We start from the raw sequence: 12,766 nt of genomic DNA on the forward strand, positions 1-12,766 counted from the left end.
AGGGGTTTTTATATTTCTTAACATTGGACGTGATCGTCTCTTACTAGGTTGCTAGCTACCGCTGCAACCCGGATTCGATGATCGAGCCTTAATGTAATTTATTGACGTCATGGCGCAATGATATTATTTCATGACGTCTTCAGAAACAACAATATATTTTCGTGTTTTTCTATTCACGTCATAGCTCTAATATAAAACTATGATGACATTCATTATATATCTAGTAGGGTTTCAGACAAGGTAGTTCTAATGATATACTTTTTTTTGATCTGACTCTATTTTTAGGAGTTTTGGGTTTTTATATTTCTTAGCATGGGACTGATCGTCTCTTACTAGGTTGCTAGCTACTGCTGCAACCCAAATTATAAGAGGCAGCCTGGCCAAGTGGTCCAAGGCACTGGTGTTAGCCACCAGTCTCTTCGGAGGCGTGGGTTCAAATCTTACCGCTGGTATGCGATTATGTTTGAAAGACTGCAGTCTGAAAAGACATCGAAAATGCAGTTTTTGGTGGAAAAATTTATTCTCTTTTTGAAATAATTTATTTTAGTTACTATAGATATTTAACCCAATTAATTTCCTTTAAAATGAGCTATTGAACAACCCTCTACGATGTTCCAGTGCCAAGCTATCTCTGGATACAAAAGAAAAGAGAAAAAAAAGAAAAATATATCCCGTTTAGGCAGAATGTTGTAATAGCTGCCACTTTTCTTGATTTTCAAGCCAATATATGTCCCTTGCTGTTCAAGCCAAGGGACAGAAAGTTTCCTATACAGGGGTTTCGGACAAGGCGGCTCTAATGGTGTACTTTTTGATTTGATCTGACTCCTTTTTTAGGAACTATGGGTTTTTATATTTCTTAACATTGGACGTGATCGTCTCTTACTAGGTTGCTAGCTACCGCTGCAACCCGGAAATTCGATGATCGAGCCTTTATGTAACCCGGATTAAAAAATTATTATCATATTTTATAAGTAACTTTTATTTTACAAGTCTTAAATAGTCTAATGGTAAGTATAGCCACTTGTTACCTGGGAGAAGGGGGTTCGATTCCCCGTCAGGGAGAACTTTTAATATGTTGAATTAAAAGCACTATCTTTTCAATTTAAAATTTAAAAAAGAAACTTGTTTATTTACATTCTAGCTAAAATAATGAAGATAATATGAATGAACCACAGTGTTCAGTTTCTTTGGACTTGAGTTCGTTTTTTAACTATAAATACAAACAGGAAAAAGCCTACGGCTTTTTCTTCTTTTCCGGGTTGCAGCGGTAGCTAGCAACCTAGTAAGAGACGATCACCTCCAATGTTAAGAAATATAAAACCCCCCCCACTCCTAAAAAAAGAGTCAGATCAAAACAAAAAGTACACCATTAGAACCGCCTTGTCCGAATCCTCTATAAAGGAAACTTACCGCCCTTTGGCTTGAATAACAAAGAAAATATATTGGCTTGAAAATCAAGAAAATAGACTTTTACCACGTTATTCTCCACAAACGGGATATTTTTTCTTTCCGCTTTTTTTTTCCTGCTCAGCTAGCTGGGCACTGGAAAATCATAGAGAGTTGTATAATAGCTCATTTTAAAGGCAATTGCAACATCTAGTCACTTTTGTAATTAAAAATAAAATACTTTTTAAAGTAGAATCAATTTTGTCAAAAAAATTGCCTTTTTGATGTATTTTCATACTGCAGTCTTTTCAAAGATATTTGAATTTTGAAGCAATAAAACAGTTCATGGTAATGAACTCTATAGTAATAATAGCTACTTGTCTCAATAGTAACCGAAACTCCTGGAACCAAAATTTTCTTTTTTGGCTTAATCGCTAAAATTATTATGTAAACTGCAAAAATATTTATGATGCATAATAAATAATAGTAATTTTTTAATTTAAACAAAAAAAATACATTAAAATTATAAAATTAGTTTTGCTTTTTGTCTCCTGGAAGAAAAATTTTACAATAAAGAACGACACCTAGCCCATGTTAACTGAAACATAAATAGGGATTATGTAATTCCCATCAGTATCATGGCTGTTCACATTAAAAGACGATCATTGGAATAACATACCACTGCATACATTGGACTTAGTTAGCTACTTGATTGCTTGAGGCTCGTCTCTTACTATTTCAAAGAAGAAAAAGCCATAGGTTTTTTCCTGTTTGTAATAATATAGCATGAAATTACATTAAAGGACGATCATTTGAAGATCCGGGTTGCAGCGGTAGCTAGCAACCTAGTAAGAGACGATCACCTCCAATGTTAATCCGGGTTGCAGCGGTAGCTAGCAACCTAGTAAGAGACGATCACGCCCCTTAGTAAATACTAAAGTAACCCATAACTCCTGAAAAAAGATTCAGATCAAAACAAAAAGTATACTATTAAAACCCCCTGGTCCAAAACTTCTATATAGCAAACTTACCATTCTTTGTCCTGAATAACAAAGAAAATATATTGGCTTGAAAATCAAGAAAATTTACTTTAACACGATATTTTCCACAAACGGGATATTTTTTTCTATCCGCTTTTTCTTCCTCCTCAGCTAGCGGGGCACTGGAAAATCATAGAGAGCTATATAATAGCTCATTTTAAAGGAAATTGCTACATCTAGTCACTTTTGTAATTAAAAATAAAATACTTTTTAAAGTAGAATCAATTTTGTCAAAAAATTGCATTTTTGATGTATTTTCGTACTGCAGTCTTTACAAAGATATTTGAATTTTAAAGCAATCAAACAGTTCATGGTAATGAACTCTATAGTAATAATAGCTACATGTCTCAATAGTAACCGAATCTCTAAATAACGAAATTTTGATACCAATAGATACATCAAAGCAAACAGTTCGTGATAACGAACTGTATGTTGTACAGTAGGAGCGACTCGTCTCAATAGTAAAACTTGTTACATCTAGTTCCTACTGTAATTGAAGATAAAATATTTTTTTAATAGTTCCGGTTTGCAGCGGTAGCTAGGAACCTAATTAAAAGAGATCATTCGAAGAACATACCATTGTATATATTGGACTTAGTTAGCTGTTCGAATCCTTGAAAAAAAATCTTATTTGTCAACTGAAACTAGAATAATTCCTGAAAATTTTTATAATAAAGAACGACTTCTTGCCTATACTAATCCGGGTTGCAGCGGTAGCTAGCAACCTAGTAAGAGACGATCACCTCCAATGTTAAGAAATATAAAACACCCCAACTCCTAAAAAAAGAGTCAGATCAAAACAAAAAGTACACCATTAGAACCGCCTTGTCCGAAACCCCTATAAAGGAAACTTACCGCCCTCTTTGGCTTGAATAACAAAGATTATAGTATAGGTTAGTAATTCAACAGATACCATGGCACTGGAACATTGTAGAGAGTTGTTCAATGGCTCATTTTTAATAAAATTAATGGGGTTAAAAACTTTTTGTAATTAAAACAATTTTTTTTATTACATTAAGAAATTTTATATGTTCCTTAAGAAATCATCATAAGAAAAAATTTCCCATACAGAAATTGAACTTACAGTAAAAAACGAACTTCAGCCCATAGTAACTAAATTATAATAAGGAACAAATTCTAGCCTATAGTAGTATATAGTAACTAAAATATTAAAATAAATAATTACATAGAAGCTTGATTTAGGTCATTAAAACTGGGGATTATATAAGTTTCGTCGGTATCATGGTTGTAGAAATAGCCGAAACAAGTCAAGAACAAACCATGGCATATTAACTAGAAACTTTACCAAGGGTTGTGGTTCTTCCTTTATTGTAGTTTTCTTGATTTTTTAAAATAAAGAACGAATTCAAGCCCAAAGGAACTGAATCTTGTGGTTCATTCATATAATCTTCATTATTTTAGCTAGGAGATAACTAAAATGAGTTTCTTTTTAATTTTAAATTTAAAAGATGTTGCTTTAAAATCAATATATGAAAAGTTCTCCCCGACGGTAAATCGGACCCCGTTCTTTCGCGTGACAAGTGGGTATGCGTATCATTGTACCATTGGAGACTTTTGAAATATAAGTTACATATAAGATATGATAATTAACTCGTTAATATATCCGGGTTGCAGCGGTATCTAGCAACCTAGTTAGAGACGATCACGTCCCATAGTAAAAAACAAAATAGCCCATAACTCCTAAAACTAGAGTCACATAAAAAAAAGAGTACACTATTAGAACCGCCTTGTCCAATACACCTGTATAGGGCACTAACTGTCCCTTGGCTTCAATAACAAGGAAAATATATTGGTTTGAAAATCAAGAAAAGTGGCTGAAACTAGGATATTTTGTATAGACGGCATCTTTTTTTCCGTTTTTCCGGGTTGCAGCGGTAGCTAGCAACCTAGTAAGAGACGATCACGTCCAATGTTAAGAAATACAAAACCCATAGTTCCTAAAAAAAGAGCCAAATCAAAACAAAAAGTACACCATTAGAACCGCCTTGTCCGAAACCCTTGTATAGAAAACTTTGTGTCCCTTGGCTTGAACAGCAAAGGAAATATATTGGTATATATTACATATATATATTGGTATATATATCCGGGTTGCAGCGGTAGCTAGCAACCTAGTAAGAGACGATCACGTCCAATGTTAAGAAATATAAAACCCCATAGCTCCTAAAAAAGGAGTCATATCAAAACAAAAAGTACACCATTAGAAACACCTTGTCCGAAACCCCTGTATAGGAAACTTTCTGTAATTTGGCTTGAAAAGCAAGGGAAATATATTGGCTTGAAAATCAAGAAAATTGAATTTAACCACGTTATTCTCCACAAACGGGATATTTTTTTCTTTCCGCTTTTTTTTCCTCCTCAGCTAGCTGGGCACTGGAAAGTCATAGAGAGCTGTATAATAGCTCATTTTAAAGGAAATTGTTACATCTAGTCACTTTTGTAATTAAAAATAAAATACTTTTTAAAGTAGAATCAATTTTGTCAAAAAAAATTGCATTTTTGATGTACTTTCATGCTGCAGTCTTTTCAAAGATATTTGAATTTTGAAGAAATCAAACAGTTTATTGTAATGAACCCTATAGTAATAATAGCTACTTGTCTCAATAGTAACCGAAAATCTAAAGAACTAAATTTTGATACCAATAGACACATAAAAGCAAACAGTTCGTTATAACTATGTTTATGTTCTTTTTATAATAAGAGCGACTCGTCTCAAAGTAAAACTTTCTACATCTAGTTCCTTCTGTAATTAAAGATAAAATATTTTTTTAATAGTTCCGTTTTGCAGCGGTAGCTAGGAACCTAATTAAAAGAGATCATTCGAAGAACATACCATTGTATTTATATTCAAGAACGAACTTTAGCCCATAGTAATCCGGGTTAATCCAGGTAAACCTAATAAGAGACGATCACGTCCAATGTTAAGAAATATAAGAACTCATACCTCCTAAAAAAAGAAGCAAATGTAAACAAAAAGTACACCATTAGAACCACGTTGTCCGAAACTCCTATATATGAAACTTTTTGTCCCTTGGCGTGAACAGCAAGGGAAATATATTGGCTTGAAAATCAAGAAAAGTGGCAGCTACTACAGCATTCTGCCTAAACGGCATCTATTCTTCCTTTTTTCTTTATTTTCTTCCAAAGATAGCTTGATACTGGAACATCGTAGAGAGTTGTTCAATGGCTAATTTTAAAGGAAATTAATGGGGTTAAAAACCTTTTGTAATTAAAACAAATAATTTTTAAAATATAATTAATTTTTCTATAAAAAAAACTCCCTATTTCATGTTAAAGATTGGTCAATGACGTCATAATCAGAGGTTGTAGCAAGGTCGTCTCTTACTTATTCCAATAATGAAAAAGCCATAGGTTTTTTCCTGTTTATAATTTCATATCAAACAAAGAGCATCTATATTAGAGAGCAACAAGCTTAAGTTCATTACATTTTTTGTCTTTCTGTCTTTACAAAAAAGATCGATATATTTCATCCTAAATTTTGTCAGTCAAGAGAATCTCATGTAGTAGTTATTAATAGAAGTTTTTTTAACGGCTCATTTTATTATTAGACTTTATTTGAAAAATGTGTAAAAATTGCCCGCAGCAGGAATTGGATTTGCAACCTTCGGAATAGAATTCCAACAGGCTATCCACGTAGGCTCTTAAAGACCCAATGTTAAAATACTTTATGTTATACTTGCTACAGTGGTAGCTAGCAATCCAGGTTGCAGCGGTAGCTAGCAGCTTAGTAGAAGATGATCATCATAGGCAGTGCATTAGCGCTGCCTAAGTAAAGAACGATGTTGGCACAATGTATTATTTATTTTTCCATACCAGGGCACTTGGTATCGAAGGAGTTGTCGTAGAAACTTTGAAAAGGGCTCATTCGATTAAAAATTGTAATGACTAGTGCCCTTCTTAATAGTCGACAGTTACATAAAAGATCGATAACGTTTATGATAAATGGGGCCTAAGCTACTTTCAGTGAATATAGCTGAAACCGAGTAAAGAACAAACCATGGCACATAGTAACTAAACGTTAAGATAATAAATTCAACTTTTAAATGGAAGTTTGGTACGTGACTCTTTCAATGTTGTCTCTTACTATTCCAAATAAGAAAAAGCCATGGGCTTTTTCCTGTTTGTCACAGTCAGAACCGAAGTCTATCTCATAGTAAGTGATCCAACAGGGAAAAGAAAAGATATAATTCAAGATCGATCGTTACCACAGAGTGTGTTGAACTCAAATCCTTCGGAATCATGTTGAAAGATGATTATTACATAAAGGACCGATATAGTTCATCATAAATGGTATTTGTCAATTAGTTTTTATTTACACTAAAAGACGATCACTGGAATAACATTACATTATAGAATAAACTATAGCCTATAGTAATTGAATATTTGACAATTACCCTACAATTTAATGTCTTGATTCTTTTATTTTATTTTCCTTTTCTTCGTCAAATCTAATTTAGTTTTTGGAATTATTTTCCTCATTATTTCCAACTTTTCTGCAGAGGCTTTATTGCGAAGCTACCGCTACAGCCCGGATAAAGTAAATATAAAAATTTAGCAGCTAGTGGTTTTGATCCACCGACCTCTGGGTTATGAGCCCAACGCGCTTCCTCTGCGCCAAGCTGCTCTTATTTCAATCTATTATAAAACTTGTATATGATGTATCATAAGAATATCTAAGTAAAGAACGATGTTGGCACAAAGTATTATTTATTTTTTTCCGGGTTGCAGCGGTAGCTAGTAGCCTAGTAAGAGACGATCACGTCCAATGTTAAGAAATATAAAAACCCATAACTCCTAAAAAAAAGAGTCAGATCAAAACATTTTTATAGTAAGAAACTAACTCTTGCCCTTAGTAACCAAAGTCTTTTCAAATTACATAATCAATGTCTTCAGATTATGTTTTAAAAATAATTACCACATTTTATAATAAAGAACGAATATCAAGTTATTATAATCATATTGAAAAGGTTACCGTTTACAACTTGTTGAAAAGATACAAAGGGATTATTTTTTCTCGTATATCCATATTTGACGTAATAAGTGAATGCAATATTTATACACGTTTATCTTTTGACAAGAGATTTTTATTTTATTTTTGTTCTCAGTTCAGGATCGCTAAAGTTATTATGTAAACTGCAAAAATATTTATCGAATCTGAGCAATAACTTGAATCTTTTATTTCAAACTACAAAAATGCCTTATTACATTAAAAGACGATCATTGGAATAACAAACAATTGCATACATTGAAATTAGTTAGATACTTGATTGTTTGAGGTTCGTCTCTTACTAATTCAAGGAAGAAAAAACCGTAGGGTTTTTCCTGTTTGTAATCTGGGTTGCAGCGGTAGCTAGCAACCTAGTAAGAGACGATCACACCCCATAGTAAAAACTAAAGTAACACATAACTCCTGAATAAATATTCAGATAAAAACAAGAAGTACACTATTAGAACCGCCTTGTTCAAAACTTCTATTTTAGCAAACTTACCGTCCTTTGGCTTGAATAACAAAGAAAATATATTGGCTTGAAAATCAAGAAATTTGACTTTAACCACGATATTCTCCACAAACGGCATCTTTTTTTCTTTCCTCTTTTTCTTCCTCCTGAGCTAGATGGGCACTAGAAAATCATAAAGAGCTGTATAATAGCTCATATTAAAGGAAATTGCTACATTTACTGCCTTTTGTAATTAAAAATAAAATAGTTTTTAAAGTTGAATCAATTTTGTCAAAAAACTGCATTTTTGATGTATTTTCATACTGCAGTCTTTTCAAAGATATTTGAATTTTGAAGCAATAAAACAGTTCATGGTAATGAACTCTATAGTAATAATAGCTACTTGTCTCAATAGCAACCGAAACTCTAAAGAACGAAATTTTGGTACCAATAGATACATCAAAGCAAACATCGATTGGAAATTAAAGAGCTAGTGCCCTTTTTAATAGTCGAAAATGATTGGAGTGTAACTAGCCCCCCTCCCCCCCCTACGCCTATCATTTCCCCAAACACATCGAATCAAACTTTTCAGATAGCCATTTTGTTCAGCATAGTTGATTTCCAGATAGAAAAAATATTTTTGAGGAGGAAAGTCCCCCACAACCCTCAGGGCAATGGTTTTAAGTTATGCCCTGGGGGCATATAAGGTTTTTATAGAAGGCATTGTTGTAGAAACTTCAAAACAGGCTCATTCGGTTGGAAATTAATGGGCTAGTGCCCGTTTTATTAGTCAAAATTGATTGGAGGGCACCTAGCCCCCCCCTTCGCCAATCATTCCCCCAAACACATCCAATCAAAATTTTGAGTTAGCCATTTTGTTCAGCGTAGTGGATTACCAGATAGAAAATATATTTTGAGGAGGATATTCCCCCACAACCCTCAGGGCAAGGGTTTTAACTTTTGCCCTGGGGGCATATAAGGTTTTTATAGAAGGTGTTGTCGTAGAAACTTCAAAACAGGCCCATTCGATTGGAAATTAAAGGTCTAGTGCCCTTTTTAATAGTCGAAAGTGATTGGAGTGTAACTAGCCCCCCTCCCACCCCCCACGCCGATCATTTCCCCAAACACATCCAATCAAAATTTTGAGATAGCGATTTTGTTCAGCGTAGTTGATTTCCAGTTATAAAATATGTTTATGAGGAGGACACTCCCCCACAACCTTCAGGGCAAGGGTTTTAAGATATGACCTGGGGGCTTATAAGGTTTTTATTGAAGGTTTTTTCGTAGAAATTTCAAAAAAGGCTCATTTGATTTGAAATTAAAAGGGCTAGTGTCATTTTTAATAGTCGAAAATGATTGGAGGGGAATGCGCCCCCCCCACGCCCATCAGTCCCCCAAACACAACCAATCAAAAAAGGGCCCGGGGGTAGGCATTGTAAGTTATGCCGTGGGGCATAACTTATTAAAGGGGGTTTATAACTTATGGGAAGGGGTTTTGTATGGGAAGAACACATAGGAAATCTATTATAATTATCCAATTATAAGGTTAAAATACATACTCTGAGATAGATGTAAAATTGCTTTGGCACACAAAATCCTATTAAGGTTAATTCAAAACAGTCGTGATCCCTTTGTGTCGGCAAGTGAAATGGTCTAAACTCCCCTATTGGTGCTATTTTTCAATCCATTCATTGTCGTCAATCGCTGTCCACAAGTTATGCAAGCTGTCTATTGTTCATATATAAGGTTTTTATCAAAGAGGTAGACTTTGAAAAAAGCCTCATTTGATTTAAATTGAAAGTTCTAGATCCATTTTTTAAAGTCAAGAATAATCGGACAGTAAGCACCCCCCCCCCATCCCATAAAAACTTGAAACTTTTTGCAATCCAAAACGAACAAAAATTAATTATAAAAAAATTTCCGAAAAATTATTTTTTCAAAGAAAAGTAAAGGCCATTTTAAACTGAAGCTCAGGAGATACAAATACCTGTTAAAATTCAAACTCAAACTGACCAGAAATTACTATTAAAGAATAAATGAAACGAAAACGAACAGAAATTGAATAAACAATCATAGCAAAAAACATACAACAAGTAATAATATAAATGAATAAATAGATCTTAAAGCGAGTAATGCTTAGATTGAATATGAAAATCAATCTTAAAACGGAAACAAATATTTTTCTATTAAAGTATAAATGAAACTTGAAACGAACAGAAATTAAATAACAATCAATTCGAACAAACATACAATATATATTAATGTAAATGAATAAATAAATCTTAAAACGTGTGAAACTTAAATTGAATATGCAAATCAAGTTTGAATCGAATAAAAATAACTACAAACAAGAGTTTGGGTATCGCCTCATTGCAGAAGCCTAAAACCTACTGCGTCATTGGCACTTTACTAAAAACGAATTATATTACAAATGTTTTCTTTTGTAGTTAATATTGAAAATAAATATTAAAATTACAGTAAATTTTGAACCGATGAGCTTTTAGCAATTAATATCATTATGCATCAAATATTCAGTTTAACTTATTAGTTCTTTTCAATATTAGTCAAGACAAATATAGTTTCACTACAAACAAAATTTGGATGCTGCCCCCTTCTTTAACTGTAAAAACCTAAAGCCGTCTGCGTCATTGGCGCTTCACTGAAAACGAATTCTTGTATCTTACAAATTTATTATTTTCCAGTTCTTACAGCATTGAAAAGGAAAATAAAATTACAGTGAAAAAAAAAATCTTGAACTGATGGATCTTTCAACAATTAATATCATTATATATCTAATATTCAATTTGATTTTGTTTATACTTTCCAAGACTGTTCAAGACTCATATAGTTTTGCCATTTTTTTAACTCTGCCATTTTTTCTAACTAATCGTGTTGGTTTGTTATGAAAACATTCTATGGCTTCTAAGCATTTCTATTTGAGCGGAAAATTGCACCTCAAAGTTTGTGGAACATGCATTTTCTTGCATGAAACACCAAAACATAATAAAATGTCAAGTTTCGGAGTGTTCCACCACTCGTAAGCAAGTGCCATTGGTAGTTTTGAATCCGCATGGTCAATTTAAGGGGTGGAGGGTAGGCTAATTGTCGTAGCAGCCCCATTCCGTCGTGGTATGATTCACACTTTCAACACCTGGCGTCCGGACTATCATTTAATCTACCAAGCACACAACTACCCCAAATCAGTATCAGCAAATAAATGAAACCCAAAACGAACAAATATTAAAATAAATATTAGAGTCAAACTCAAAACGAGCATAAATTAATATGATTAGGGTTCAAAACCCCTATAAGTTTACTGAAAAAAAATGCGCATTGCCAATTTAATATACATATGCTGATATTTATTCCCTATAATCTTAATTAATGAAAGAATTGTTTTCAGTAAAGCGCCAATGAGGCAGTAGGTTTTAGGCTTTTGCAGTGAGGTGATATCCAAACTCTTGTTTGTAGTTATTTTTATTCGATTCAAACTTGATTTGCATATTCAATTTAAGTTTCACTCGTTTTAAGATTTATTTATTCATTTACATTAATATATATTGTATGTTTGTTCGCATTGATTGTTATTTAATTTCTGTTCGTTTTAAGTTTCATTTATACTTTAATAGAAAAATATTTGTTTTCACTTTAAGCTTGATTTTCATATTCAATATAAGCATCATTCGCTTTTAGATCTCATTCAATTTCTGTTCGTTTTTGGTTTCATTTATTCTTTAATAGTAATTTCTGGTCAGTTTGAGTTTGAATTTTAACAGGTATTTGAATGTCCTGAGCTTAAGTTTAAAATGGCCTTTACTTTTCTTTGAAAAACTTAGTTTTTGGATTTTTTTTTTTTAATTAATCAGTAATAAAAATGTATATACAAGCATATCTATGAACAGCGAAGGAAAAGCAATATTTTTCAATTATGGCGGAAACGAACCTGTTAGGGTTATTAGTATATGTCTTTGTAAGATTCCTCCTCAAGAAAAAAGTATTTCTAACTGTGTTTTAAACAGTTCCTTTTAGTTCTACTGAATATTTGGCAAAAACTACTCTGTGATGTGGAACAAGCTGTCCTGGAAAGTACAAGACAACTACTGAAAAATGCTCTGAAACTAGATCTGACAAGGAAATTATGATGACTGAACTCACCTATAACAACCTGAGTAAACATTAAAAAAATAGGGCAGCAGGTTACTTGGCAATGTCATCCTGATATCTGCAAGCTCTATCCGACGGATATTGCATTATGTCAAATTCTTTTTGAAATCCTTGAAAATAATATAGCATTAAAATTTTCAACTGACAAAGTGGTTAATTTCTACCTTGGCGGCTTGGATTATTGTGAAATCAATTACAGGGACACAAGAAAGCATGGGCATTCGTGATACTGTAGCCCAAATTAGGGATGTCAGAGCTTTTGCGTTCTCTAAGGGCACTAGGTCCACCTTTTCCTGTCTTGACCTGTTTCATTAATAGTGTATATAAGGCTGTATCAAAATATAAGATTATACAACATATTAATCTACTAAAAACTGAGGGTTCGTACAAGGAACTAAGTGATACACTAAAAGACGATCATTGGAATAGCAAACCAAAGCATACATTAGACTTAGTTAGCTACTTGATTGTTCGAGGTTCGTTTCTTACTATTTCAAAGAATAAAAAGCCGCAGGCTTTTTCCTGTTTGTTATCATCATTACCAATAATCTGTTCAGGAAACTTAAACCACCGTGACTTGAAGATTTTTTTTAATTACAAAAACACTTAGATAAGACAAGTTCCTGATGTTAAAACAATATAGGCTATAACAGTGTTAAAGAAAAATGTAGTTTTTCTTAAAAAGTTAATTATATTTTT

At 33.0% G+C, this 12,766-nt stretch overlaps 1 non-coding gene across 1 annotated transcript; it reads right to left on the reverse strand.

The window, feature by feature from the left end:
• Window positions 1-7,017: 7,017 nt before the first annotated feature.
• Window positions 7,018-7,089, reverse strand: TRNAM-CAU (transfer RNA methionine (anticodon CAU)). Its single transcript has one exon. It is a non-coding gene; the product is annotated as a tRNA-Met (tRNA).
• Window positions 7,090-12,766: the final 5,677 nt, after the last annotated feature.

This window comes from Artemia sp. Qi Xiang Cuo, chromosome 11 (assembly GCF_049724085.1).
Source record: "Artemia sp. Qi Xiang Cuo chromosome 11, ASM4972408v1, whole genome shotgun sequence".
Taxonomy (NCBI): Eukaryota; Metazoa; Arthropoda; class Branchiopoda; order Anostraca; family Artemiidae; genus Artemia; species Artemia sp. Qi Xiang Cuo.